Below are 24642 nucleotides of genomic sequence, written 5' to 3'. Positions count from 1 at the left end.
GATGAAAATTTTCCTGAGGAAAGTGTTTAGTTTGCCAAGTGATAATGAATTCATCCAGGCAAGCCTCTGCAGATACTGCTGTATGGGTGCTTTGTGTTGTCTCCTACTGAACCTGATCTAACCTTTAAAGACACTTATTAAAAAATAATAATCTCAAAAAGTACCCCTATCTTGTCTGCCATATTTGTGTTTAGCAGAGAAACTGTCTGTGCCAGCCTTTTTGTTATAAAACTTCATTGAGCTAGATGAATGTAAGGGCAGTTGGAATGAATGAATTGTTCCACTAAGAATTTCTTAGTTGATATGTATGTCTTACAGCAAATTTTTCTAAAAGACATGCAAATATTTATATAAACACTACCAAAGATCTACACCTACTCCTTGCCTGGCTAGCTGAACTTGGACTTGGCTCACGGTAATAAGGATGAACTCCACCTCCACCGTAGAGGCAGATGTATTGAACATGCTTCATCATTTTCCAGTGCTTAGGAGTAAAGGTGCTTAAAGAATGCTTAAACACTTTAAGAGCACTCTAAATTCCTGATTAATCCTTAGAAATTTCATGGGAACTTTTACCCCTTAAGTAGTTCCAAATATTTCTTAGTTATGGACAAGAACCTGCCAACAGAAATGGCATATTTTTAGTTTTCCTGCTGATCCGTCTAGTTACAGGTCCCTCACTTGGAAGAGATCCTGTGCCAAGTGCTCTGACATGCAGCAGGTCTTCTCAAATTCTCTGGCTGGCTCATGTAAGCTGTGGCACCACCTGGGGCCAGAGGTGAAAAAGAAACAAGAGAAGCTGTACTCCATGGCCCCATCTCATGGAGAGCCTCCAGGCTTCCTCTGGCTGTGATAGCAGATCTTCTTCAGGTTTTAGTAGTTTGTGGCTGCATGCCTGCCACGGATAAATTATTTCTATTTGCATTATTTTCTTTTTAAATGAAATCATAGTTAAACTTTGAAAAGGAGACCAGATTTTTCAGAGCTCTTAGAATATTCATTGAGTGAAGGTATGAGTTATTAATTGCCTTTGAAGGTCTAGTCCCTTCATGTAGGCACCTGGCTCAGACAAAAGAGGCTGAACAACATTGAAAATATGAAACAGCATAAGCATAATTACTGGAAGTTTCTGAAGGCACACTTGGGGAAGGTTTTTATTTGTTGTTTTTTTTTTTTTTTTCAGAAAGTTGTATTTTTGTGTTGCTGTTATTAGTAGAATTAATGTCTGATTGCCTCAACTAAAAAAAAAAAAAGTCAAAAGTACAGCAGGTTGATATTGTGAAATTAAAAAATGTCAGTAAGGATGGTACTTGAGATTTGATGCCTTTTTAGGGTAACTGCCACTATTTCTCATAATCTCCCTGGAATTATACTTTTTTTTGTCATAAGTATAATAATGTGGGATTACTTGCATTGCCACAAACTTAAGTTTCAGTTTTGTATACTTTATTTATAACCCCAGAATGTCTCCTTGGCCTGGGATATGTGCAAGGAGAATCCGCTCCCTAGAAGCACGAATGGAGACAGACTACCCTAGATCCTATAGATTTTGGGGACAGAGCTGGAGTTACAGGCCTCTTTGCTTGCTCCATCATGCTCTTATTTTCCTTGTCATATGTCAGATGAGTCAGAACTCCAAGGCTTTCTCTTTTTTATAAAGAAAACCTTGAATAAGACAGGTGAAATAATCTAATTTAAGAGTGAGGAGAAGTTCCTTTATGCAATTCTGCCTCTATTATCACAATTCAGTGTCAGCTATTGACGCTTGGTCAAATTGCAACCTTGACACCTATTTAGTTATGGCATGCTGCTTATGAACAGACAGTAATTCTTCCCTCCAATATTTATGGCTTAGCTCCATGAAAATCACCCTCTGTAAATACAAACACAACATAAACCAAAAAAGTGGGAAGACCAGGCCAGGTAGACCCAGGAAGAGTACATATAATCTTGCCAGGCAGAAGGATCAGCTTCTCCAGCCTTAATTGAGAGAGTCAGGTGATGTGTTTTAGCTCTTGTAGTGCCATTGCAGTGGCTGTTGTAACTTAAAATTGATTGATTAATTTTAGCTCCTCTGACTCACCAATATCTTTGCACAGCACCTTAATGGGGAGCTAAAAACAGCCACTGAAATCCTAGTGTGTTGTTTGTTTTTTTTTTTTTTTTTTTTTTTTTTTGCAGCTTAGGTGTCCCTCATAATTTCTTGCTTTTTTTTTTTTTCTTTAATTCTTCTCTCTGTAACTTCCTTTCATTGTACTGACAGGCTTAAAGTAGAGCTGGTTTTATTTCCCCTGTTCTTGTGTTGCTTTCCCCATTTCTAAGATTCTGGTACTCCCCACCTGTTACATTTCTGAGGTCATACTGTAGCATGGCAGTGCATTACTACTTTTTATTATATTTATTGGAGGCTCTGTAGACACAGCACAGTGTTATAGAGATGCCCAACAGCAACTTGATATTAAAGCAAAGTAGTTTTCCCCAGTGTGAACACCTTTTGTCTGAGAAGTAATCAACTCTAGGCTTAAACAGAGCATCCCAGGTCTCTTCCCTTGGCAATGGTGAGCCTAGTATGTTTAGTGAAGTAGTTTGTTTCTTTACCTTTAATCCATGTATCAAAATGTTGTACAGCCTCTCTTTTTAGATAGAGGAATTAGAAACCCTACAATTTTTGACAAAGGTATTTTTTCCGGGACTATAAGAAGGGAGGTGGTGTTCTAATGAGTGAGATTCCTGCCAATTGACTGTTGATACAAGGCAAAATTTTCAGAACATCTTACGCATTATTCAATGCTGTTTTCAAAATATCATTATATACACTTCTTGGTTGCAAGAGGCGATTCTTTCAGTCTTGGTTTTTAACTGACTGATAACAAACCTGGCTTTCTAATCAGGTCCACTTAGCAAAATAATTGTACTCATTTTTACCAGGACGTGGCTTCTTGAGGACCTGGGGTTGATCTCAGCTTGTGCATCCCTTGAAATACTCGATTCACTCCTCAGTTCACCTATTCACCCCCTGAACCAATCTATATATTCTTTTTTTGTATGTTCTAGACTGGTACAGATCACTAATAGAGAAACTTCTTTCTCCTGCGAAATTAATTGTTGACTGATTTATCTTGTCAGTCTTGCTGACTATGTAGCAACCCAAATATTATAACTGGAATAAAGAAGGCACTGAATATGTCTGATGGGAAGAGTTGGGCCAGAATATTCAGTTGTGAAATGGCGCTGTCAGAAATGCATGCTGCTTTTCTTTTCCATGCATTTTTGTATTCTAGATTTAGTTACTATAACTGTCCACACTGGTCAAAACTTAAAATAGATTCAGAAGCTACTATTTCTGAAAACACTCACCCTCAAGATTGAAACAAAGCCAAAGGAAATTCTTTTATCAGTACATAATTAGTTGTAGTTCTATTTCATGCTTTTCCTAGACTTAAAGGGCCTCTGTCTACCAAAACCAAGCAACCATGTATTTGTGGGTTTATTTCTTGATTGTGAATCTTCCTTGGCAGCACTTTACATGGACAACTCCTAATATCAAAAACCACAATTGACTACATCTGTCACTTCTTAAAGTATAAGAAAAAAGCAAAATATATGGGATTTTGAGCTGCTGCTTATATTTTAAAAGTGGAAACATAATACAGTAATGTGGTGAAACATTATTGCTTAGCAAGAATGTCCATGAATGTTGTTTTTCCTGCTAGACTTCACAGATACAGTACATGGCAAGCTCATCTCAGAGACCTCAGTTAGCTCTTTCTTTTCTGATTTTATTATTTTTTCTAATTCAAGGGATTTCTTTTGCACAAGCAACTATGTGATATGTGTTGAAGTTCCTTTACTTGTGTGTAAATGCAGACAAAACCAGGGAAGGAAGCCTGAAAGCAGGTAAGTGTTTCTCTTCAGTATCATTGAAAACCTACAGATTACTTTTCTACAAAGGTGCATGGGAAGGCAGGTGTAACCTCTGAAGTGTCAAGCAGTTTATAATCACTAGTGTTATCTAGTTTTACTTTCTATAATAAAATAGTAAGGGTAAATTTTTAGATTTTTATTTTGTGGGAACAACCTGAGAACCTGTGAAACTGAGAAAGACTGATTAAGACAGTCAAGGCATGGTTTTCCTAGCTAATTGAAGCATTTTGTTTTCAGGAGAGCAAAGTTCCCTCTGTGTTCTGGTAGCATGAGCTGATTGGTAAGAGTTCATTTGCTGCTTGTTAGCAAAACTTCAGGGGCAATAAGTCCTTGTGAAAATGTATGCAGCATAGCAAGTGGAAAAGAAAGCATGGACCTGACAAGTGCTTATTTCCAGTACCCTACATGTTCTCCATAGAGAACAACTTATTGATTATGTCAAGATAGGCTTGAAAGCCCCCCACAAGGCTACAGTTACCTGCCACTAGATGTTTCACTAGTAACTTCGGGATACAAGTGTTCATCCTGAAAAAGTTTTGATAGTCAGTTAACACTCTGTAATTTAGAAGATGCCAACTTAGAACATGACTGTTTGCATGTGCCTAATTAACTGAGTTGTGACAACTACAGTACCTGAGCAGAAAGAGCAAGTTAATTAGGCCAGCCAGATGATAAACTCTAACTTTTCTAGTAGTAACTAGTATGTCTTGAAAAGCAGTTAGCCAATGGAAATGCAGGTTTTCATTTGCTTAATTAAACATTTAGCTAATATTAAAACTACATGGTGAAATGACTTGCTTAAAATCTGAACCTTCTATTTTTGATAACCCAAGTCTTTGGAAATTGAAATCCATTCTGTATCAATAATAGCTGGTATAAATGTTTGAAGGTTGTACTACTGCATGATAACCATATGGTATTGAATATACAAATGCATGGGGTCAGTTTTGGAGCTGTATAAAATAACCTAATAACAACCAAGGTTTTTCTTAAGGACTTATTTTTTGCTAGTTTTTGTCACTTCTAGTTAAATTCTTGATGTGTTTATTACAGGCAGTTAACTGTTTTGAGCTGTGTCTGTATTTTTTAATTTGGAATTGCATTTTGACTTATGCTAAATGACATTAGCATAAAAAGATCCCTAGAGCCTGATAGTGTGGTTCATGGCATGTAAATTAGCAAACAATTCCATTATGTCACAACTATTAATATCTCACCACCATGCACTTCATTACACATGCTAGGTTTCTTACAATAGTTATAAATTCTTTTGCATGGCAGCTTTCAAAGACAGGGTTATACATCAGCAATTTTTCATAAAGCAGAAATCCTTATGGCAGCTTTCACCATATGACTCTACCTTGCTAGGGTAAGCACATGACTCATTCTTTATCCAGACTGTAATTTGCTTTATAACTACTGTTCTTGTATTTAAGAACAGTATAATTATTTCTCAGTGGTTTGTTATTCAACATTAACAAAATTGATTTGATGCAACAGTGAAGGGCATATTATGTATTTTATGCATTTTGTCTCATGCAAGAGGGGAAAGAAAGGACACTGAACAGAGTATCAAGTGGGCAAGAAAAGCAAAACTGAAGAAATAGGTGAACAGCTACCAAAGCATTTTCCTATCTGAACACATTGAGTAGGGCCATCTTTCTAGGTCATGCCAGCTGCAGAGATTCCTTACTCCTTATGTGAGATTCCTTGCTGCAACAGATTCTGGGAAAGTGATTAACAGCTGGCTAAGCTCTGTACGTATCACTAAGATTACATCTTCAGATCACTTGTGCACATGGAAATATTTAGACAAAAAATATTGACCAAGTCTAGGACTAAGAGGAGATCTGGCTGCACTTAGCCTTACTTCTTTGGTTCAACAAATTTATAAAAGCAAGGGGGTTCACTCTGAATCTTGTGACTCAGACAGAGGGTCTCATTGACACTTCTGACCTACCCTGTCCTCTATGCAGTGAAAAATCAAGTGTACCTTGTCATCTTCAATCTTGTTAAATTGCTGTCTTATTTATGATTAAGCTTTGTTAGATCACTACATTATATCAATAAATGTATTGTTGCTTCTCTCTGACGAGTGAAGTGTTTTCTTTCATCTGTGAGAGCTTTATATACTGTGGAGTAGTTCATAATAAAAAGTTTTCATGAGCCCCTCTTAATCTTTTCTATCTTTCCTTCTCTCAGTTTAACTTTAAGAAAATATCCTGACAGTATATTTTGCCTTTTGACATAAGACCGGTTAAACAATACAGCCATCAAATAGAAAAAGATGTTCAATGGATGATATGAAAAATGGTTCTGGAGACTTGAAGTGTGCTTGTATAAATTGGGTCAGCCCGTTATGACTAGTGAATTCAAAGCTCCCTGCTAGTTCTGACTTCTTAGGAAACAAACTTGAATTAAAATAACTCAGTGTATGTTGTATGCATATCTTCATGTATTTAACGTTCCCTGTCAAAAACATTTAACAACTTAAGTGCCATTCATATTGCTGTTTTTAGGACATCCGTTTTTCAGCTTATATAGTAGTTAAACTGGTATGCATTTTTTATCCCAGTTCATATACATCTATATAAAAATAGACTTAGGCATGTTTACTACTGTTTTCCACTAAGGTGTCTATTATTAAAATTGGAGATGGTTCAGCATTTTGTGAACTTACCAAATACCACTTTATTATCAATTTGTACATAGTTTCCATGACCATACAGCAAGCTGTGTACAAACACAAGGCAAAACTCCCTCCAACATTCAGTTGCAGTTCCAAAGTACTTCACAGTAGATGAGTTATGAAGAGTTTTGAGGAGGAAGTATCTTTAAATTTATGAAGTATCTTTAAATGTATTTCTAAAGTGTTCTTCCAGGAATAAAAGATAGCATTAGGATAATAGTTTTAACAGCTTTAGGTGGTTAAATAGTTTAAACAATGCCGGATGGTGGAAACTAATGTTGAATGGGAAAAGGCTGAGCTCTTGATATACCAGGAGGGATATTAAAGTGGAAGTTGTTCTGATGAATGCAACTTATATTTGATAGGTTTATAAAAAGTAGTGAGTAGAGGAATGCAAAGAGGAACAATGTAGTCAGCATAGAGGGTCAGTAAAATGCTCAGAACTATGAGCGTATATCAGTAGAGCAGGATTACTTTTGTCAGGGCTGCAGGACAGCAATTCTACAGTGATGGACCAAAAGCTGGGAGCCTGGCCAATAACTAAGGGCAAGAGGAAAAGTCACATCCTGAAGATATCTTGTGGATTAGTTTTGCATAACTTAAAGCAAAACAGCTATAAATAACCTTGTTTTTCCAAACAATGTTTGGGAATTGAACTCTGAAAAGAAATAGTCCTCCTAACTTGTAGTTTCTCTGCCTGCGTATGTCACCTACAATGTCATTGCTCAGCAATTCTTATTTCTACCAAGCATCTCAGTTATTTGCAATGGGCAGTAAAATAATTGGTTATGCTTCATAAATCACTATTCTGTTCTTTAAAACTGTTCTTAACCATTTTTTTAAACTGATAGTGGAAAAATACTGTGATCAGCAAATAAAATCGAAAACAAAGTGATACTTTGCTATTTACTGTTTTTCATTAAGAAACAAAGCTATGAGGTCACTTCATTTATATGCACTATGGAAAGGAAACAAATCTTCAGTGACTATTGCCCATCTTGGATGTTTATAATAATAGTAGTCCTAATATTAAGTAATGGCTTATAGTGTGATTGCACAGGATTTCCTAAGAAATTGGTGAACTGATATGAGTATAGGGTGTCTTTTAAAATGAGAAGGTAGAAGTATTACTGGTAGCTGGGGAAAGGGCTATGACTATAGGAAGTGTTTTTTAAAGTGACTTTCTAAATCAAAATACCAAGTACTTAAATCAAAGGGCAGAGGTGCCAGGGCAATTCAATACTGGGTCTAGTTCAAGAGTTGACACAAATACATGAACATTTTAATGCCTATTTCAAGTTATTTTATATCTTTTATGATGTCTTTACTGTTGGATATTGTCCCTGCAAACACTGGCACAGGATTGTGGTAATTCGGTATGAATCATGAAGGTGTAAGTGTTGTCAGAGGATTATGGAGTCCTAAAACAAACACTCTTCAAAGAAATGTCTCTAGAACTTGAGAGAAACGTAACTTGCATAATGTCACAATGATTTATACGAAGATTCTTAGTAGCCATTTTTGATGCAGACTAAAGCTTCAGGAAATATTCAATACTGGTTCTGTTGTGGAAGAAAGGATATTGCCTTGTTAGAGATTGGACAATTTTTCCCTCGTTTTCAGAATATAGAATCACTTCATTAATATTGTGGAAGTAGCAGTCAAAAGGATGACTTTTCCTTTGAGGAACAAGACGGCTTTATATCTTAGCTAATTCTGTATGTTTTCAAACAGTATTTAACATCTAGTCATCTAAACCTACTGATTTGCAATAGATAAAAGGAAACACTTACCTAAATGAAATGCTTACAAAACAACAAAATTCCAACAGTAAATGAATCCAAAACTACTCTTTCTTCTTTAGAGCAAGCTTAGGCAAACATTAATTTAATGAAATACCACAACTGGAGTGTTCAAAAGTACCCTTACTTACAATCAATGTTGTCTGTCTGTAACCCCCACTGACATTTCAGCAGCAAACATTTTTCAGAGTGGGTAAGGAGCTGATTAACAGTGCAGGTTTACAGAGACAAACTCAAGTCAATTAAGCCCCAGGAGGGGACCATCAATTAGTGTCAGTCAGGAAACCTTTTTACCACTTAAATTAACATAATGAAAAATAGTACTCACTCATTCAAGTTCAAGAAACTTTTGCCATCTAAAAATATGTTCTTTGGTAATAGAAATCTTACAGCCACAGAAATCTTATTCTTCAGAAGCAATCATATGAAGAAACATCTTTCCCTATTTTTATTGGGAAATGGTAGTTTTGAGCACTATAAGACGGTGCTCAAGGAAGCTTGGTTATGTTCTGTTTTAGTTCTTGAGTTGGATCTGCAAGGTGTCATTAGATTGTGAAAGTCACTGTGGAGACAGAATTAAAGCAAGTAACCCGGAAAGATGGAAAATAGGAGCAACTAAACCACATCCTTAGCACCCGCATTTAACTGGACTAAATTTTGATGTGTGCAGGTGCCTCTGTATTAAGAAAAAAATCAATGTTTCCTTATTTTACCACTGTTCTAACTTCTGGCTCCTTCCAACAGGCAAATAATAAAGATTGGCTTTGGATATGAATATGTATAAAAAAAAAAAAAAAGTAGTTGGTCTGTTCTGGTGTAACAAGTCCCACTAGGTGTTTTGAAGGTAAGTTTTGAATCATTTGATGTATTGTGAGACAGCCATCAAACTGATTCTCTCCTGCAAATCATGTGCAATATGGAATTACTTTAAAAATCAGATGATTGTTAAACAGGATAGTGAGGACCGATTTGTTGTCTTTTCATGCAGCAATCAGATGAAACCTTGTCAATGCTGTAAGAAATTCATCCCACAGTGATGAGAGGTAAGAAGTACAGGAAGAATAATAACCTTTCTGAAATTTTTGGAAATCGAAATTCCATTTAAAAGGTTAATTATTTTATTTTACACCTACATTGTTTAATTTCGGAAAGCCCTGTGCTATGAGGATGATGTTATCCCACTTTGAAAGTTCATTGCAGTGAAGTGGAAGCTTGGACTCTATTTAGAGTCTTCCTCCCCATGCATTCCCCTCCCATGGTCATAGGAGGTTACTGAACTTTCTGTCTAATACAGCCCCAAATGCAGCCCCCATCCAGGAGGAAAACGTCTCCCTGCAAGTACTGCTGATCATTACCTCTGGCAAGCAGATCAGGGGTGCCTGGCCTATCTGAGGGACTTTGGTATATGAAAAACTTTTTTTTTCAGAAACACTTTTTTGTTACAAAGCTAGCCTTGAAGGCATAAATCATTGTATACTGATTACTGAGACTACAAGTATTTTCTTTTCTTAGGGCAGATATTATGTTTTCCGTTTCTTTGGGGACACTTTATTTTTGGAATATCTATCATTTTATTGAACTGTGTTGCATTGAAAGTGTTTATCTTATGTATATTGCATTCCATGCTGCAGCCTGTGGCTAAGACTCATATTAGTAAGTATATTGCTATTGATTTTGCATTGTCCCCATTTTCCATGTGCATATGAAGTTGAAATTTGTTTACAATCTGTCCCTTATAGTGATCTGTTTGACTTCTGTGGTTTGGAAAACTGATTGCGCTTTTGAAGCATGGAAAAATGTGATTTTTATTATGAACCCATTCATGACTTTGGTAAGCTGTAGAGTCCCAGTAACTGTTGGGGGCTGATTTGCTACAAAAGGAAATAGCTAGGTTTTGGGTACATGAGTTATGGTCACTATACTTATATGCTGTAAATGCTACCTTTTCGTTTCTGGTCCAAGAGTTGAAACCAGAAATCCCAGATCTTGCTTTGAGGTTGCCTGTAGAGAAGGGGGAGACAATACACGTGCTGACCTAAAACACATATCCTGAGATGCAAGCTTCTCACAAGAAGGTAATAAACAGCTTTTGTCTGAATATCTCCTTGTATGTAGCTTTGGTGTCGAAGTTAAGATATTTGAGCCCAAGTGCCCCATAAGGGAATATGTGCATTTGAAATGGGGTCCTGGGTGACACTTAGCCCCAGTGACTGGCCCAAATCTACCCAAGCTTTTATGATTTCCCCAAAAGCCCCTGAGCTAATGCCTGTCACATCTGGTCCTTAGTGTTGGCAGTCATGTAAACATGATATTCATGGAGCACTGCCGGAAAATGTTAACAAATTTAGTATTTTCTTCACAGCTGTTTCACTATGAAGGTTATTAGGTATTACACAGCTATCATCAAAACATTTTTTTAATTAGCTTCTTCTTCAGCACTGTATTTAATTACAAGCACTTAGCCACAGGGAATGTTTACATCTCATAACCTCTAAATGAGAGAATACACAAGCTATAACACAACACAGCAATCTAGGTGTGTGTAAAATTGCATGAACAGCTAAGATATATGTCACATTGAGATCTATGTTAATGTCAAACATCACAAAGCAAGACCTGAAGAGATGCTGTTGAAGAACCTTTAACATGAAGTGTTTAAGCAACATATGTGAGTGAATTGTGGCATATATTTGTCTAAAATGAGTTTCAAGAAATAGGCAATAGTAGACTTCTATTAATAGTAGATTCCAACGTCACCTGTTAACTTATTGCCAAATATAAATTATGTTCATGTCAGAGTGCATAACACATATTTCCTTAATTTCTTTAAATATTTTCACAAAATTTTATGATGGTTGATGGCCCTTTAACTTCTATAATATAAAAAACAAAACAGCAGTTCAACAGCTTTATTCAGGCATCAGTGGTCAGTGACAATGTGGTGAGTATTATATCAAAGGAGTGGATAATCCTCACTGTATGGTACCAACTATAAATATAATATGAAAATTTCCCCTACCAAGATATACAGGAGAGAATCTATTGTCTTTGGAACACAGAGAGTAATTCACATTCTCTAAGTGTGACTTGGAGACCTGCAACTAAGAACTGTAGCTGAATACATGGTTATATGTGCCACTGATTTAAGTACATGGCAATTTCTACCCATATGTGAGGAAGAATATAAAAGTGACTTGTTACCTTTCTCCTTTTACTATGTTTTATGCTTTTTCTCCATGATTTTTTTTTCAGGGTTCCTGAATGCTTAAACAATATTAGCCTTCATTTCAATCTATTTTTACTGGCATATTTTCTGTTCAAAGGTAGGGGGTAACTGCTTTGAAAAAATAAATCATAAAATCAACATTCTGTTTCCTGGTTTGAAACTTCCCATTTTATCTAGTGGTTATGGAGGAGAATTCAGAAATCTATAGCTTTCCTGAGAGGGCTCCTGGGCAACAGCCAAGTAGAGTACTGATTATGCAGGGGTCTGAAATATATTGGCTAGCCAAGTAAAGTGATTTTTTTATTTTGTTCATGTCTTAAGATCTGCAGTAGTGTATTGGAGTCATTAGTCACAATTTAGTGAGCACTGGCTTTAAAAAAAAAAAAAAAGGAAACAACAAATGTGGAAAGTGTTCACTTTGGGGATGTTTCCCTAAGCCAGCACTCAGGCCACATGGGTCTTGCATCAGAGGTGCCAGAAATAGGAGGAAAAGCACTTCCACAGAAGTGATTTCTCATCCCCGGAAGGCATTTTCACCTACACTGACAGCTATTAGGCAGTGTCTCTGAAGCTGCAGAAACAAGTAATCTCAGCAGTCCTATTTGTCTGTAAAAGGTGTGTGGTCTCTGCTGTTCTGAAACCTTAAGCACCAAGTTTAGAAACTGTGTTGTGGTGGACAGTTTCTCTTCAGCCCCCTAGGCCCTGTTTCAAGGTATTTTCAATACAAATAGTAGTTCATGACTCCTCGGCTTGCAGCTTTCCACTTCAAGGTGAAACACTTTGAAAATCCATATGTATGCAAGAAATGAATTCAAGTCATTTGGGAACAAGGATGTTTTGCCAGCATTCATTAAGTGCCTTGGATACACTTGTCCCCATATTCCTCCAGATAAAGCAGTTTGATTGCTCTTCTTGCATCCAAGCTTAACAATAACAACAATGAGCACAATTTCAAATGCTTACAAACCCATTAGCCAAGTTCATTACACTTGATTCATTTGAGATGCATTTCAATACCACTTGAACTTGTTGGTCCTCCATGAAATATTGACACTTCCCTTAAGAGTACATTTATTCAGATGGAAAGGGTCCTAGATGCAACCATTTAACCTGTTAGCATCCTTGGCTGTGTGAGACCTTCATAAACAGAACGGGAGCTGTTTGCCTCCCTGGGAGGATGCTGATGTTCACTCTTCAGTGCTTGTGCACAAATGAACAGTGAGTATCCATTTCATTATTTTCCTGCAATGTTCAGTGGGTGCATCCCACTCCTGGCTCTTTTTCCTCTGTTTCATTAAAGAATTTCTTCCTTATAGCTGCTGATAGGCTGCAGAGTTTGTTTTCACTTGTCTGTTTTTGTAGTGTGTGGTAACTTTGAAAAGTTGTTCAGCTTGCTTCCTCTGAGATAATGAATTTAATGACAAATATTAAAAAATCATAGTGTTTCAAACCACCATCAGAAATGAGGTTATGTTTTGGATGATATTACTGGTATCTGCTACCTGTAGTAAATGAAACATGTAGAACTTCTAGCTCTTAGGTCAGGAAATTACCTTACCATGATGTTCATCTTCTCCTGCCTTCCAGAGCATGAATGCACTTGTACATACTGCTTCCTTATTTTTGAATGAAATCTTTGAAATCTGTTCATCGTGAGCTTGAGTGCAGTTTCCTCTGCATTGGACAGCATGAATCTCTTAAATAACACGAAGAGGTAGATACTTCCTTTGCTTCTGCCCTGTGTGTTGTTTCCATGCTGCGATAGTTGTCATATTCTTCATGAATATCTGAGGAAAAATCCTACTATCTTGTCCTTTTTCCAGATTATAGCCAGCAACTTTTGTTCTTTTTCTTCCCCACTTGTTTCTTCTCACATTCTGCTTTGGTCTGTTTTGCTTTTGAACTCCAGATGTGAGCTTATGAATCCAGCCATGCTCATTGTCCGTAATTTGGCTCTTCTGGATGGTTACACATGGGAAAAACAAGTTCTCAGTAGGTATAGCCTATTTCTCTTAGATAGCAGCTTTTTGCATTTCACCGGTGGAAGTGTCCAGGAGAGATGAGAGATGAAAATTGAGCTCCTTTTGCTCATCTGGTAAGTGGAATGGGTTTTGCATCATATACAAGACTAAGTTTGAGACTAACGTTTCAATGAGCTGTGCTAATGGCTGCTGTCAGGGGATTGACGGGAAGCAATAGCAGGTTTAGTTAAGATAACTACCTGGAACATAACAGAAGGTGTGTGAGTCTGCCTGGAATGGTGGAATTACCTGAGATAACAGGTCAGAACAGAAATGTGGCCTGTTTTCTGAATGCCGACATATATGCCTGGACATTGGCCTTGAATGCTGATGAATGAAAAATATACTGTGGAAGTTTTGCATTAAATTTTTGACAGTGTAGACCTGGAAGTCTGCATATTGAATTGTTGTTGTGTTAATTCTTATGGAGCAAATACAAACAAAGTAGGAAAGTTTTGTTTCCAGAAAAATCTTTTGATTTCCGATTTTCCTTTTTCAGGGAAAATTCTCTTAAAAAAAAAAAAACAAACCACCCGTAAAGCCAACCTTTGTGGAAAACAATAAAGCTGAATTTTTTATTCATTGAAATATGGAACTCTATTTCAAATCAGAACTTAGAACTTTTAATGACTAATCATTTTTCCCTGCTTAAAAAACAACTAATATCTGCATTATTCCAGTTCTGTGTCAAACTTTTCTGTGTAATCAATTTTTCATTAAAAAGATCAACTACTTAGCCCATTGCCATGCAATAATAGTTTAGAACAAAGTTCATCCTTAAACCATCAGGAATAATCAAATAGTTGAACTCCATTGCAAAAGGGACAGTTAGAAAGCTGCATTAAGTCCTGCACTCCTCTCATGTTTTGTACACTTTTCTGGTTCATCAAACAAAGCCAAGAGGCAAATAAGCTACGACAGTCTGCTGTTGCTACTAGTATTTGTTTCAGGAAACTCTTCATTTCTTCTTTGCAAATGATTCCCCTGAGGTTCCAGTACCCTTCCCTCTTTCCTATTGTCCTCTAAAAAAGCCATTTGTGTTTAGTTGCAGTGCTGTGAGCCAACATGAGACATTTGTGCTTTGACACACAGCTGTATGCATGCATGGCTGGACCTCCTCCAGAAGAGCCATATGTCAATAACTCATCTTGAGTTGGGCAGTGGTGAAAGGCAAGTGCTTGACAAACAACAGAGTGAATTAAGTAGTGTTAAAAAAACAAAAAACAAAAAAACAAACAAACAAAAAAAAACACCTTGTTTCACTCACTGCTTCATTTGTTTCTTCACCACTTCTTGCTTTCCTGTGCAATGTTTGTTTTACCTAGAGGTGTTGGTATTGTGTTGAATTCTGATGAGAAAGCCTGAAACCCCAGGCATGGTATTTCTTTTTTCTTTCTTTTTTATTTTTTTTTTTTTCTACAGTGGAAAAGAACACCTGTCAGTATTCAACTTGTTGTGTCTAGCTACTTGTGGTAGCACTTCTTCCTTCACCAACTGAGTATGGTGGGCTAATTTAGGATGAAATCTAGGACTGTCACAAACCCATATTGCAGTTTTGGTATCCATTGGTGGTGAGCATGTAGGGCAGACTCACCAGCCTAGTAGGGGTTATAGAAGTAAAGGCAGGTAAGTGTTAAATGGAGGCAGACCCGGGGTGTATCTACAGCAAGGTGAAGTAGTTACCTTGCCTGTTCTGAGTTCCTGGGCAGAAGGATTTGATCAGATGTATGGTGAGTCATTTGCAGTGAGTGCAACATATCTGGGGCATAATTGTGTAATAATTCCTATACTTGTGAGGTTTTTTGAATTTGCCAGGATGTACAAATCCATTTTCAGGCAGGCTGTAGGTGAGATATTCCTCACTGGTGAGCACATGCCATGGGGTTGATTTGTATATGCTGGAGAACAAGTGAGATTTCTGGCCACCACCTTCCTGGACATCTCAGATGAACCTAAAGAATCCTTAAATATCAAAAGGGCAAAAATAGTTACCACCCATCCTTGTAGTAGTTGTATAACAGTGCTACCTGCTAACACCTGTTACTTCTTAATAAATTGTCTTCTGCCTGTACATGAATATATCTTGTGCAATGGGCTACTTTCAGAAGTTACCTGTAAATGACTGTGATGTTTCAAAATCATAAGAAATTCTTAACACATGGGAAATTTAAATTAGTACAGATTAGGAGGGGAAAGGAAGATTTCCAATGCTACAGTGGGAAGCTTTAATGTCAGGGAGATAGGCAAGAGAATGTCTTCAGCATTTTGGAAACACAGTTATGCATATTTGGCTGTTCTTAAGGCAAATAAATATGGCAGTATGGCCGTTGGAAACTACCCTCTTTCAAGTGAAGAAATAAGGTACTGTGACAATATTTGAGCAAGTCAGCCAATGGGTAACAGGTGGAAGAAAATAGGATTTCTGAGAGTTAATTCAGAAAAAAAAAATCCTTAAGTAGGACAAATTACTTTTAATTCTACACCTGCTTTTCTCTGTTTCAGTCTATGCAATGATACTGTGCAGGAGGAGACAGTAGCAAGAATTATTTCACAAAGTTCTTAAAAGCAAGTGAGGAGCTGGTTTTGATAAATATTTCTCCCACAGATATGAAATCCAATGCAATCATATGTGCCTTCTGTATGAAGTAACTTCAATGTGTTCTTTCATTTTTTAACCTTTAAAGGACAAATTGTCATTCCCATTGAGTGCCCACGCTTGTGCTTCAGCAGGCGTTTGACACTATGGGACTTTAAAGCTCTTTTTAGGAGCTTTCACAAGGAGTATCACAACCTGGCCTTGAGTGATCTGTAGTTCTGGAGGTGAGAGGCAAACACAAAGAATCCTTTTAAGAACGGTTTTGAGGCTATGAAAAGCTAATAACTTTTCCTGTTCCCCTTCCTGGCAGGTGGATGGGGGATGAGTAACTGTCAGTGGATTTTTTTTCTGTTTCCCAAAGTATGTTTCATTATGAGTGTTGTTTATCAAGAAAACACTTTAAAAATGACAAATATTGAAGTAACTGAAGTAATGCAGAAGATACTGAATGCTTTCTTTGCTTCAAAGACTTCCCCCTGGGACTCCTCAACCCTGGAGGGAGGAGAAGGAGTCTGGGAAGTGGAGATCTCCCCTCTTGTTGACAAGGGGGTGGTTTGGGAGCATCTGAGTGGGCTCAATGCACACAAATCCATGGTTCCTGATGGGATGCATCCACATGTGCTAAGGGAGTTGGCAGAGGTGATCGCCAAACCATTCTCTGTCATCTTTGAAAGGTCCTGGAGAACAGGAGAGGTGCCTGAAGATTGGAGGATAGCCAATGTCACTCTGGTCTTTAAGAAGGGCAAGAAGGAGGATCTGGGAAACTACAGGCCAGTCAGTCTCACCTCTGTCCCTGGAAAGGTGTTGGAACAGCTTGTTCTGGATGCCAGCAATTGGAAGAGAAGGTTATGAGGAGTAGTCAGCATGGATTCACCAAGGGGAAGTTGTGCTCAGCCAACTTCATTGCCTTCTATGATGGCATCACCAGCTGGGTAGATGAGGGGAGAGCAGTGGATGTCATCTATCTTGATTTTAGCAAGGGTTTTGATACTGTCTCCCATGACATCCTACTAGCAAAGCTGAGAAAGCGTGGGATAGAGGTGTGGACAGTAAAGTGGGTTAAGAACTGGCTGACTGGCCGAGCTCAGAGGGTGGTGATCAGTGGTGCAGAGTCTGGCTGGAGACCTGTGACTAGCAGTGTTCCCTAGGGTTCGGTCCTGGGTCTGGTCTTGTTCAACGTCTTCATCGATGACCTTGGTGAGGGAATAGTGTCTGCCCTTAGCAATATGCCAGTGACACAAAGCTGGGAGGAGTGGCTGACACACCAGAAGGCTGTGCTGCCATTCAGCGAGACCTGGACAGGCTGGAGAGATGGGCAGGAAGAAAACAAATGAGGTTTAACAAGAGCAAGTGTAGAGTCCTGCACCTGGGAAGGAACAACCACATATATCAGTATAGGCTGGGGGACGACCTGCTGGAGAGGAGCTCTGAGGAGAAGGACCTGGGAGTCCTGGTGGACGATGGGTTGACCATGAGCCAGCGGTGTGCCCTGGTGGCCAAGAGGGCCAATGGGATCCTGGAGTGCATTAAAACGAGCAAGGCCAGCAGGTCAAAGGAGGTGATTCTCCCCCTCTACTCTGCCCTGGTCAGGCCTCACCTGGAGTACCGTGTCCAGTTCTGGGCTCCCTGGTACAAGAAAGTCAGGGATCTCCTGGAAAGAGTCCAGCAGAGGGCCACAAAGGTGATACAGGGCCTGGAGCATCTTCCTTATGAGGAAAGGCTGAGAGACCTGGGTCTGTTCAGCCTGAATAAAAGAAGACTGAGAGAGGATCTCATAAATGTGTATAAATACCTGAGGTGTGGGAGACGGAGGGATTTGGCCAACCTCTTTTCAGTGGTTTGTGGGAACAGGACAAGGAGTAATGGTCACAAGATAGAGCACAGGAAGTTCCGCACCAATACGCGAAAGAACTTCTTCACGGTGAGGGTGACAGAGCACTGGGACAGGTTGTCCAGGGAGGTTGTGGAGTGCCTTCTCTGGAGATATTTAAGGTCCATCTGGACACCTACCTGGGCAGCCTGCTCTAAGGAACCTGCTTTGGCAGGGGGGTTGGACCTGATGATCTTTCGAGGTCCCTTCCAACCTCTTCAATTCTGTGATTCTGTGAACTTGGACACCTGCTGAAGATCTCTGGTCTTTGAATAAATGTCTACATGACTTTTCAACAGAAGGATGTCTGAGTACTGTGGACAGATCTTCAACCAAGTAAATGGATACAGATGGGGAGGGAGATTCCAAAAGGGCTGATTTATAAATGGATTTTAAATATCATTAGCATTTATCTTTTACCACAGAGAGAGTATATCTGTGTAATGATAGCAGCAGAGGTGAGTGTAACGCTGCACTGTACTCACTGCTGAGTGAGAAGCAGGTGTATCTCCATTAGAAATACAGATTTTCAAGGTTTTCTTCTAGGTGTCAGACCTCTGTAGCCCTTATTGGTTTGTAATTCAAGGCTATGCCCAGGGGGGAAGTATATTTATCTTTCTTAATGGGTTTGCACAGCTCTCGTAAGTGTTAATGGGGGATTACAAATGGACTTTGAAGGAAAAATATACCTTTACTGTTGTATTGTAACTTCAAGTCTCAGTGCACAGCAGGATCTATGCATGTGTGTCTGTATATGCAATACCTGGGGGATATGGCTTTGAAATACTTCGTTACTTGGACAAAAAAAAAAAAAAAATAAAATAAAGGATGGTGACCTGTCTTGCTGCCTTATATAAGAGCTGCAGTGTTTGTGAGGAAGTGAGAGGAGAACACTGCCCGTGTTTTATATTAGAAGTTGTTTTACATTAGAAATTTAGTCTCATTAAGATTGAAAGATGTTGTAATAACCAATCACGGGTGCAGGGAGTGGTTGGGGGGGAGGGGAAGACCATTTTAGGAGAGGATTTATTTTAGGTAAACAACTAACTGCTCTACGGAGTCAGAGGTTCAATGAATTTTTAGGTAATGTTTCTTGCTAAAGTTTAACCTCTCGACTTGCCAGTCTTTTTAAGAAAAATTTGTTCATGCTATTCTTCCAGATTTGGGAAAACCTTAATATCACGTGAAGAATGAACTTGTAGAAAGTACTCTGAGAAATCAAGAAACAAACCTGTTCATTCCCCTGCTGTTCTGTTTCCAAATATTTTGCACTCTCACTCCCATTGGCTTGCTGAGAATGAATTCCAGGAGGACAGGAGGAAAAGCAATAGTGTTCATCATATCCATTCTTTTTTTGGTTGTTTATGCTATTACTTTATGCCTCCTGGTCCTCATGCTAGAGTCAAAGCATGTGAAAGACCACAAGCGGGGATGAACTCCTTTCATGCTGTTCTTCATGTACCTCTGTGTGAATGTAATTTAGCTCAGTATGCAAAACCTCAGCAACTCTTTTGATAAATATACAACTATTATATCAACAATTTGTTTACTGTATCATGCTAAGTTTTATCTTCAGTTCCACTGTCAAGACGTGCATTCCTTGAGTTAGTATTCTTCTGGGTCAAGTCATATTATGGATAGTATTGTCTTTGAGCACTTTGTAATGGAAAAGAGGTGTCCAGTCTGTTTTGAACACTGCAGATGCAGGGAAAAACTTTTGCAGATCTTATGCAACATGGACCCATTCAAACTTCACTGGTGTTTTTTATTTTTTCTTACAAAAGGTCTGAGATAATAGCATATTTTTCCTGAGGAAAGACAGCCGTGTCGTCTTTACTTTTTTAGTTGCTATGTGACTGGTTGATCTCCTGCTACTTGTGATTTTTCTTTTTAAACTTGTAAAGTTTCAGATTTCAGAGGTATGTGGATTTCATGGGGGAGTGCATAAAGATAAGGTAATAAAAGGGACTGAATATTTTCTGCTTTAAGTGGTCTTGAGTAAGATTGTCACGCAAGATCAGAATGTCACCCAAGTAACATGTCCTGCTTCTCAGCTAGACTAACTTGCCTTTATGATATGGTTCTTAAAAGATATTCTCCAGTACAGAGAGTGTTGCACCGCTTTTTCAGGTATGGTGGGGACTATAATCTTCTATGAATCACTTTCTTTTCCAGAAATCCGAAATACAGCCTTTCTGCAACAGTTTGATCCAAATGGTTTCTTTATTACAACTGTTACATTTTCCTCCTACATGGGGTATAACTACAACTGTATTACTACTGCTTAGGTTAGAAGTGAATTGGAGCTGATGATAAATGCAGCATTCCTAGCAATTTGCAACTAGCTTTGTCCCTGCCGGTCCAGAGGAAGAAGCTATGCAGGTGCTCAGCCACAGTGACTGTAACTAATGAGGAAGCCAAAGCCCCTTATCTCAGCTGATAAATCCTCATCTTCTTCTATCTGTCTTCAGCATTGTCACTTCAGTGCATGGCTCTGCTGCTAGGTTTCTTTCAGAAGCAGGAGGTAACATTAGACTTGCTGAGCACAGTAACTACACGCAGAATTTAAAGCAAAACAACCTTTACAGAATGTCTCCAACTTAAAATAACTGTTCCCTGTCCTCTAGCAAAATACTGCTCTGTTATCGGCTTACTGCTGTGGGACCACTCAGACAATTGCATTTGTGAAAATGTGCATCTCTTGCTAAAACACATCTCTCAATCTTATGAAGTACAGTCTCATCTGCAACCCCAGATGAAAATACAAAACAGAACAAAGTCTAGAGAAGACCTCCTGTGGAAGACCCCTAGAAATATCTTACCTTCAATCTGATAAAATGGGAATAGCTTTAAAGTCTATTTTAAAACCATCTGTCTATATACTTCATAACTTGATTTAGGCTATAATTCTTGAGTTTTCTTATAAAACTTATGAAAACTTATTTTCTAGTCATCAGAAGGCTTATTGCAGCATGCCCGCAACTTTGCATGTCTCCATTATTAGCAATGCCCATGTTTGGTGACTGGCCTAATTTGTTCTCAAGAAATCCATCTAGTCTATCCTCACATTTTGGTCTCAGTTTTAAGCAATGTTCCAATACACTTGCCAGTAGGTCTGGCTGATCTTTAAATCATTGGGCAGTCCTTCCATCTTCTCTACTGAGTTAGTGCCGTTTGCCCTTCCCAGGTCCCACGGGATTTCTCTGGCCTCAGAGTTCTCAAAGATAATTACCAATGGTTCTTAGATGGCTTAAGTTAATTCCTTGAGTACTTGAAAGTGCATTGTATCAAGTTCCTAAAATTTGATTGCATCTAACTTGAATGTGCTTCAACTTGTCCTTTTCTTATTCCTGTCCTACACATTTATTTCCTAGCTAAAATTAGTTACAGATACCTAAACAATTAACCTTTTTAGTAAAAACTGAATTCACAACAGCTTTAGATACTTGAGCTTTTCTTCATTTGCTGTTATTTGACTAAAAAAAATAAAACTTGATTTATCTTCTGGTATGGATAATGTACTTACAGAACTTTTTCTTATTTAGATTAATAGCTAGTTATAACTTGTTTTCTGTTTCTCTCTTTTCAGTTCAATGGCTACATACTTGTGCTACTCTTTTACACTTGTCCTGAATTGTATTTCCACTTTCAGTGCAATTCCACTTTAAATACAATTCCCTCTTGATTATCTGGATTGTTTAGAGATACTGAATCTCTACTTTTGTTTTATCTGAAGCAAGAATATTTCATATTGTGTTCTTTCTATCCTTTAACCACCAGCTCTCCTGTATTTTCTTTGAGTTTATCCCCAGGGACTGTCATGACTACTCCAAATTTGCTGACATTTTCTTTTTTTAATGTACGCTTTCCTCATTATGTTTTCTTCCTTTGAAATTATGAATACAATTGTTTTGCAAATGTTTACATCTTCAGATTTTCAGCCAACAATTCTTTTCACTTCATTTTCTTGCTTCTCTGAAAGGCCTGGGGGTGCCAATTGAGGGTGTGCAGGAATAATAGTGTCCTTCAAGACTTTTGACAGGCAAATCCATCTGAAGTTTGGTCATAACTATCCTTTGATATATTAAAAAAAAAGGGATCACTTTAGATGTTGAACTGGTTGTGTAAGAAAAATTCACACAGGTCCTTAGCATGAATCAGCATATACAAAAGCATGAAAAATCATTCTATGAGTTAGTGTGACAGCCTGCTTTGTGTGGCGCCATGTAAAGTAATTGCTCCTTACAGTGAGATGCTTTGGCTTTGCTTTGCTTCTTACAGGGTGCTCAAGCCATGTGTTTGGTCTGCAACTAACATGCAAGTATGTTGGTTTTATGCAGGTAACACCTAGTTATCTGGAGCACACGTGGAAAGAACTGACTGGAATATACAGCAGGAGGGATGAGGGAGGTGAACTTCCAGTCTTGGTCCTGGGCTGAACAAGATTTCTTAACTCTACAGGATGAAACAAGAGGGCAGTGAAATGGTCTCTGCTAACACACACCACCCTTCCCTTTTTCTGGATGCTTCTCTTGATATAAGCCACTCCCTTTCCTGTGTCCTTCCCTGACCCACTGCTCTTTGCTGTGGCTGTTCCTCTTCCCTTCCTTCCCCACCTTGGAGTGCGTCAGCCACCAGAGACAGATATTTCAGTAACTGCAGCTATGCCACTACACTGTAACTTTCATTTTTTTTATTGGGAAACTCAACTGAGAGATGCCTAATGATCCTGGGAGATGAATCTCCCAGCACAGTGTAACCTAATGGATATTTAGAGTGGCAATCTAGTGGGGGAAGTGAATGAAGCAGTGCTGGAAATACAGTTGCAACAAATTTAAAACACTTCTGTTCCCTGTATCTATGTTTTACCCAGCTATTAGTATCAGCTTATTCTGTACGCTTAGCTGGCTCTTCTCTTCCTCCTTAAAATCCCTCTCAGAAGCTCCTTGCTGCAGCCCCGTTTGCCAATTAGCCTCTTGTTCCTGTTGTGCACAGTTTTTAGGAGAATTCAGTATTTTGTGTTCTGTCTGTGGAACAAACCGCCCTGCTTTTCTCTTGCACCCAAGGAGGATCTCTGGCATACCAGAACTGCAGTTTGGCTGCCTCCCACCCATGACTGAACTGCAGGTGGTGGTCAGAGGCCACAGTGACTTGATGGCCTTTTGGTCTTTTTTTGACATGTCACCAACATACAGTTGTATCTGTATCCTTACCAGCCCCTGGTTTAGGGTGTCTTTCACCATCTTTCCTTCACCAGAGCCATAACATTGCTTCATTTATCAGTAAAACAGAATCAACAAAACATTTTCCTTTTCCACTCACTGAGCTGCACAAGATGATGGATGGGGGAGAGGCTTCTTTGAGACAGCATGTCACAGACTGTGGGGTTGTTTTGTTGCTTCTTGGGAGTGAACATGGACCCTGAAGTGAAGACTCTCACTCCTTTCACTTTGGTCTAATCGAACTAATGCCCTCTTTGGGGTTTCATGGAAGAGAAAATGTTGTAGGTGAAAAAAATTTCCCAGTGTGGCTGGCTTTTTCTCTACAGAAGCTCTTACCTGTCTTGCACCAATCCACCTTCACATACATGACTTGAGGTGAGGGACAACATAATTCAAGTAGCACATAGTCAATTCTACTAGCATATGTGGAGAAAATTAAAGTAATTGTGAAAAAGTTGGATTCGTTCTTATAAACTGAATAAATATGTATTTAGCCATAGCTTTATGGTCTGGCCAGCAGCAAAGAGTTGGAGTAGATGGTTGGGAAGGGGAAATTATTGTAAATTGAAAATGTTTTAGTCTCTGTAGGTTTGGAATACAAAGGGGGAAGGAGCAGTTTTTTCATCCCTTAAGGTGAAAAGATGGTCTATTCCCAAGCTACATTAACTCATAGAGCTAACCACTCATTCTTCCACATTTTGATGGATTCCTTTTTGTTCTTTCAAAATCCCTCATCCACTGTCTGTTAGACCAGATCAACTGGGCTGCTGATATGTTAATTTGTAACCATAATCATTTGGTGTTAAAATTATCTCTTTTTCTTGTACCTTTTTCTTGTACCTGCATGGTTCAAAGCTGCATCTTTATACTGCTGCTTGTAGTCATGGAACTGTAATTTGCATATTGAAAAATAAAATTGGGGAGATGCTTAATGTTCACTGCTAGTTTTTAATTAAAAAATGAATATGACAAGCCAAGATCTTGAAATCTGTGTCTGTGATAAATACGGATACAGAGAGAGAAATTCTTTTGTTGTTGTTGTTAAAACTGAGCCATGAATCTTTCCCACTCCTGTCAAACAGGCAGTCCTGGAAGCACTAATGCACCTGAGTGATTTTACTTAGGTGAGTGGTTTATATTGATTGGGATTGGCACTGGATTAATTTGGAGGCTCTTGAGCACTCAGGAGTTCTTAGGAACAAGAGCACTATCTTATTTGGTTTTCTCTTTGGCAAACTGATGTAGGTGAACTACATTTTCTACCACCTTTCTAAGGCCAAATGCTTTATTTT

General features: G+C 38.5%; 1 long non-coding RNA gene across 1 annotated transcript; it reads left to right on the top strand.

Moving 5' to 3' along the window:
- Positions 1-3799: 3799 nt before the first annotated feature.
- LOC137858697 (uncharacterized) lies at positions 3800-24282 on the top strand. Its single transcript, XR_011097924.1, has 3 exons — positions 3800-3897; positions 9404-9458; positions 22469-24282. It is a non-coding gene; the product is annotated as an uncharacterized lncRNA (long non-coding RNA).
- The last annotated feature ends 360 nt before the right edge of the window (positions 24283-24642 follow it).

Source organism: Anas acuta, chromosome 6 (assembly GCF_963932015.1).
Source record: "Anas acuta chromosome 6, bAnaAcu1.1, whole genome shotgun sequence".
NCBI classification, from domain to species: Eukaryota; Metazoa; Chordata; class Aves; order Anseriformes; family Anatidae; genus Anas; species Anas acuta.
Note: the sequence above shows the minus strand (reverse complement) of the source record. Positions and strands in the feature narration are given on the sequence as shown.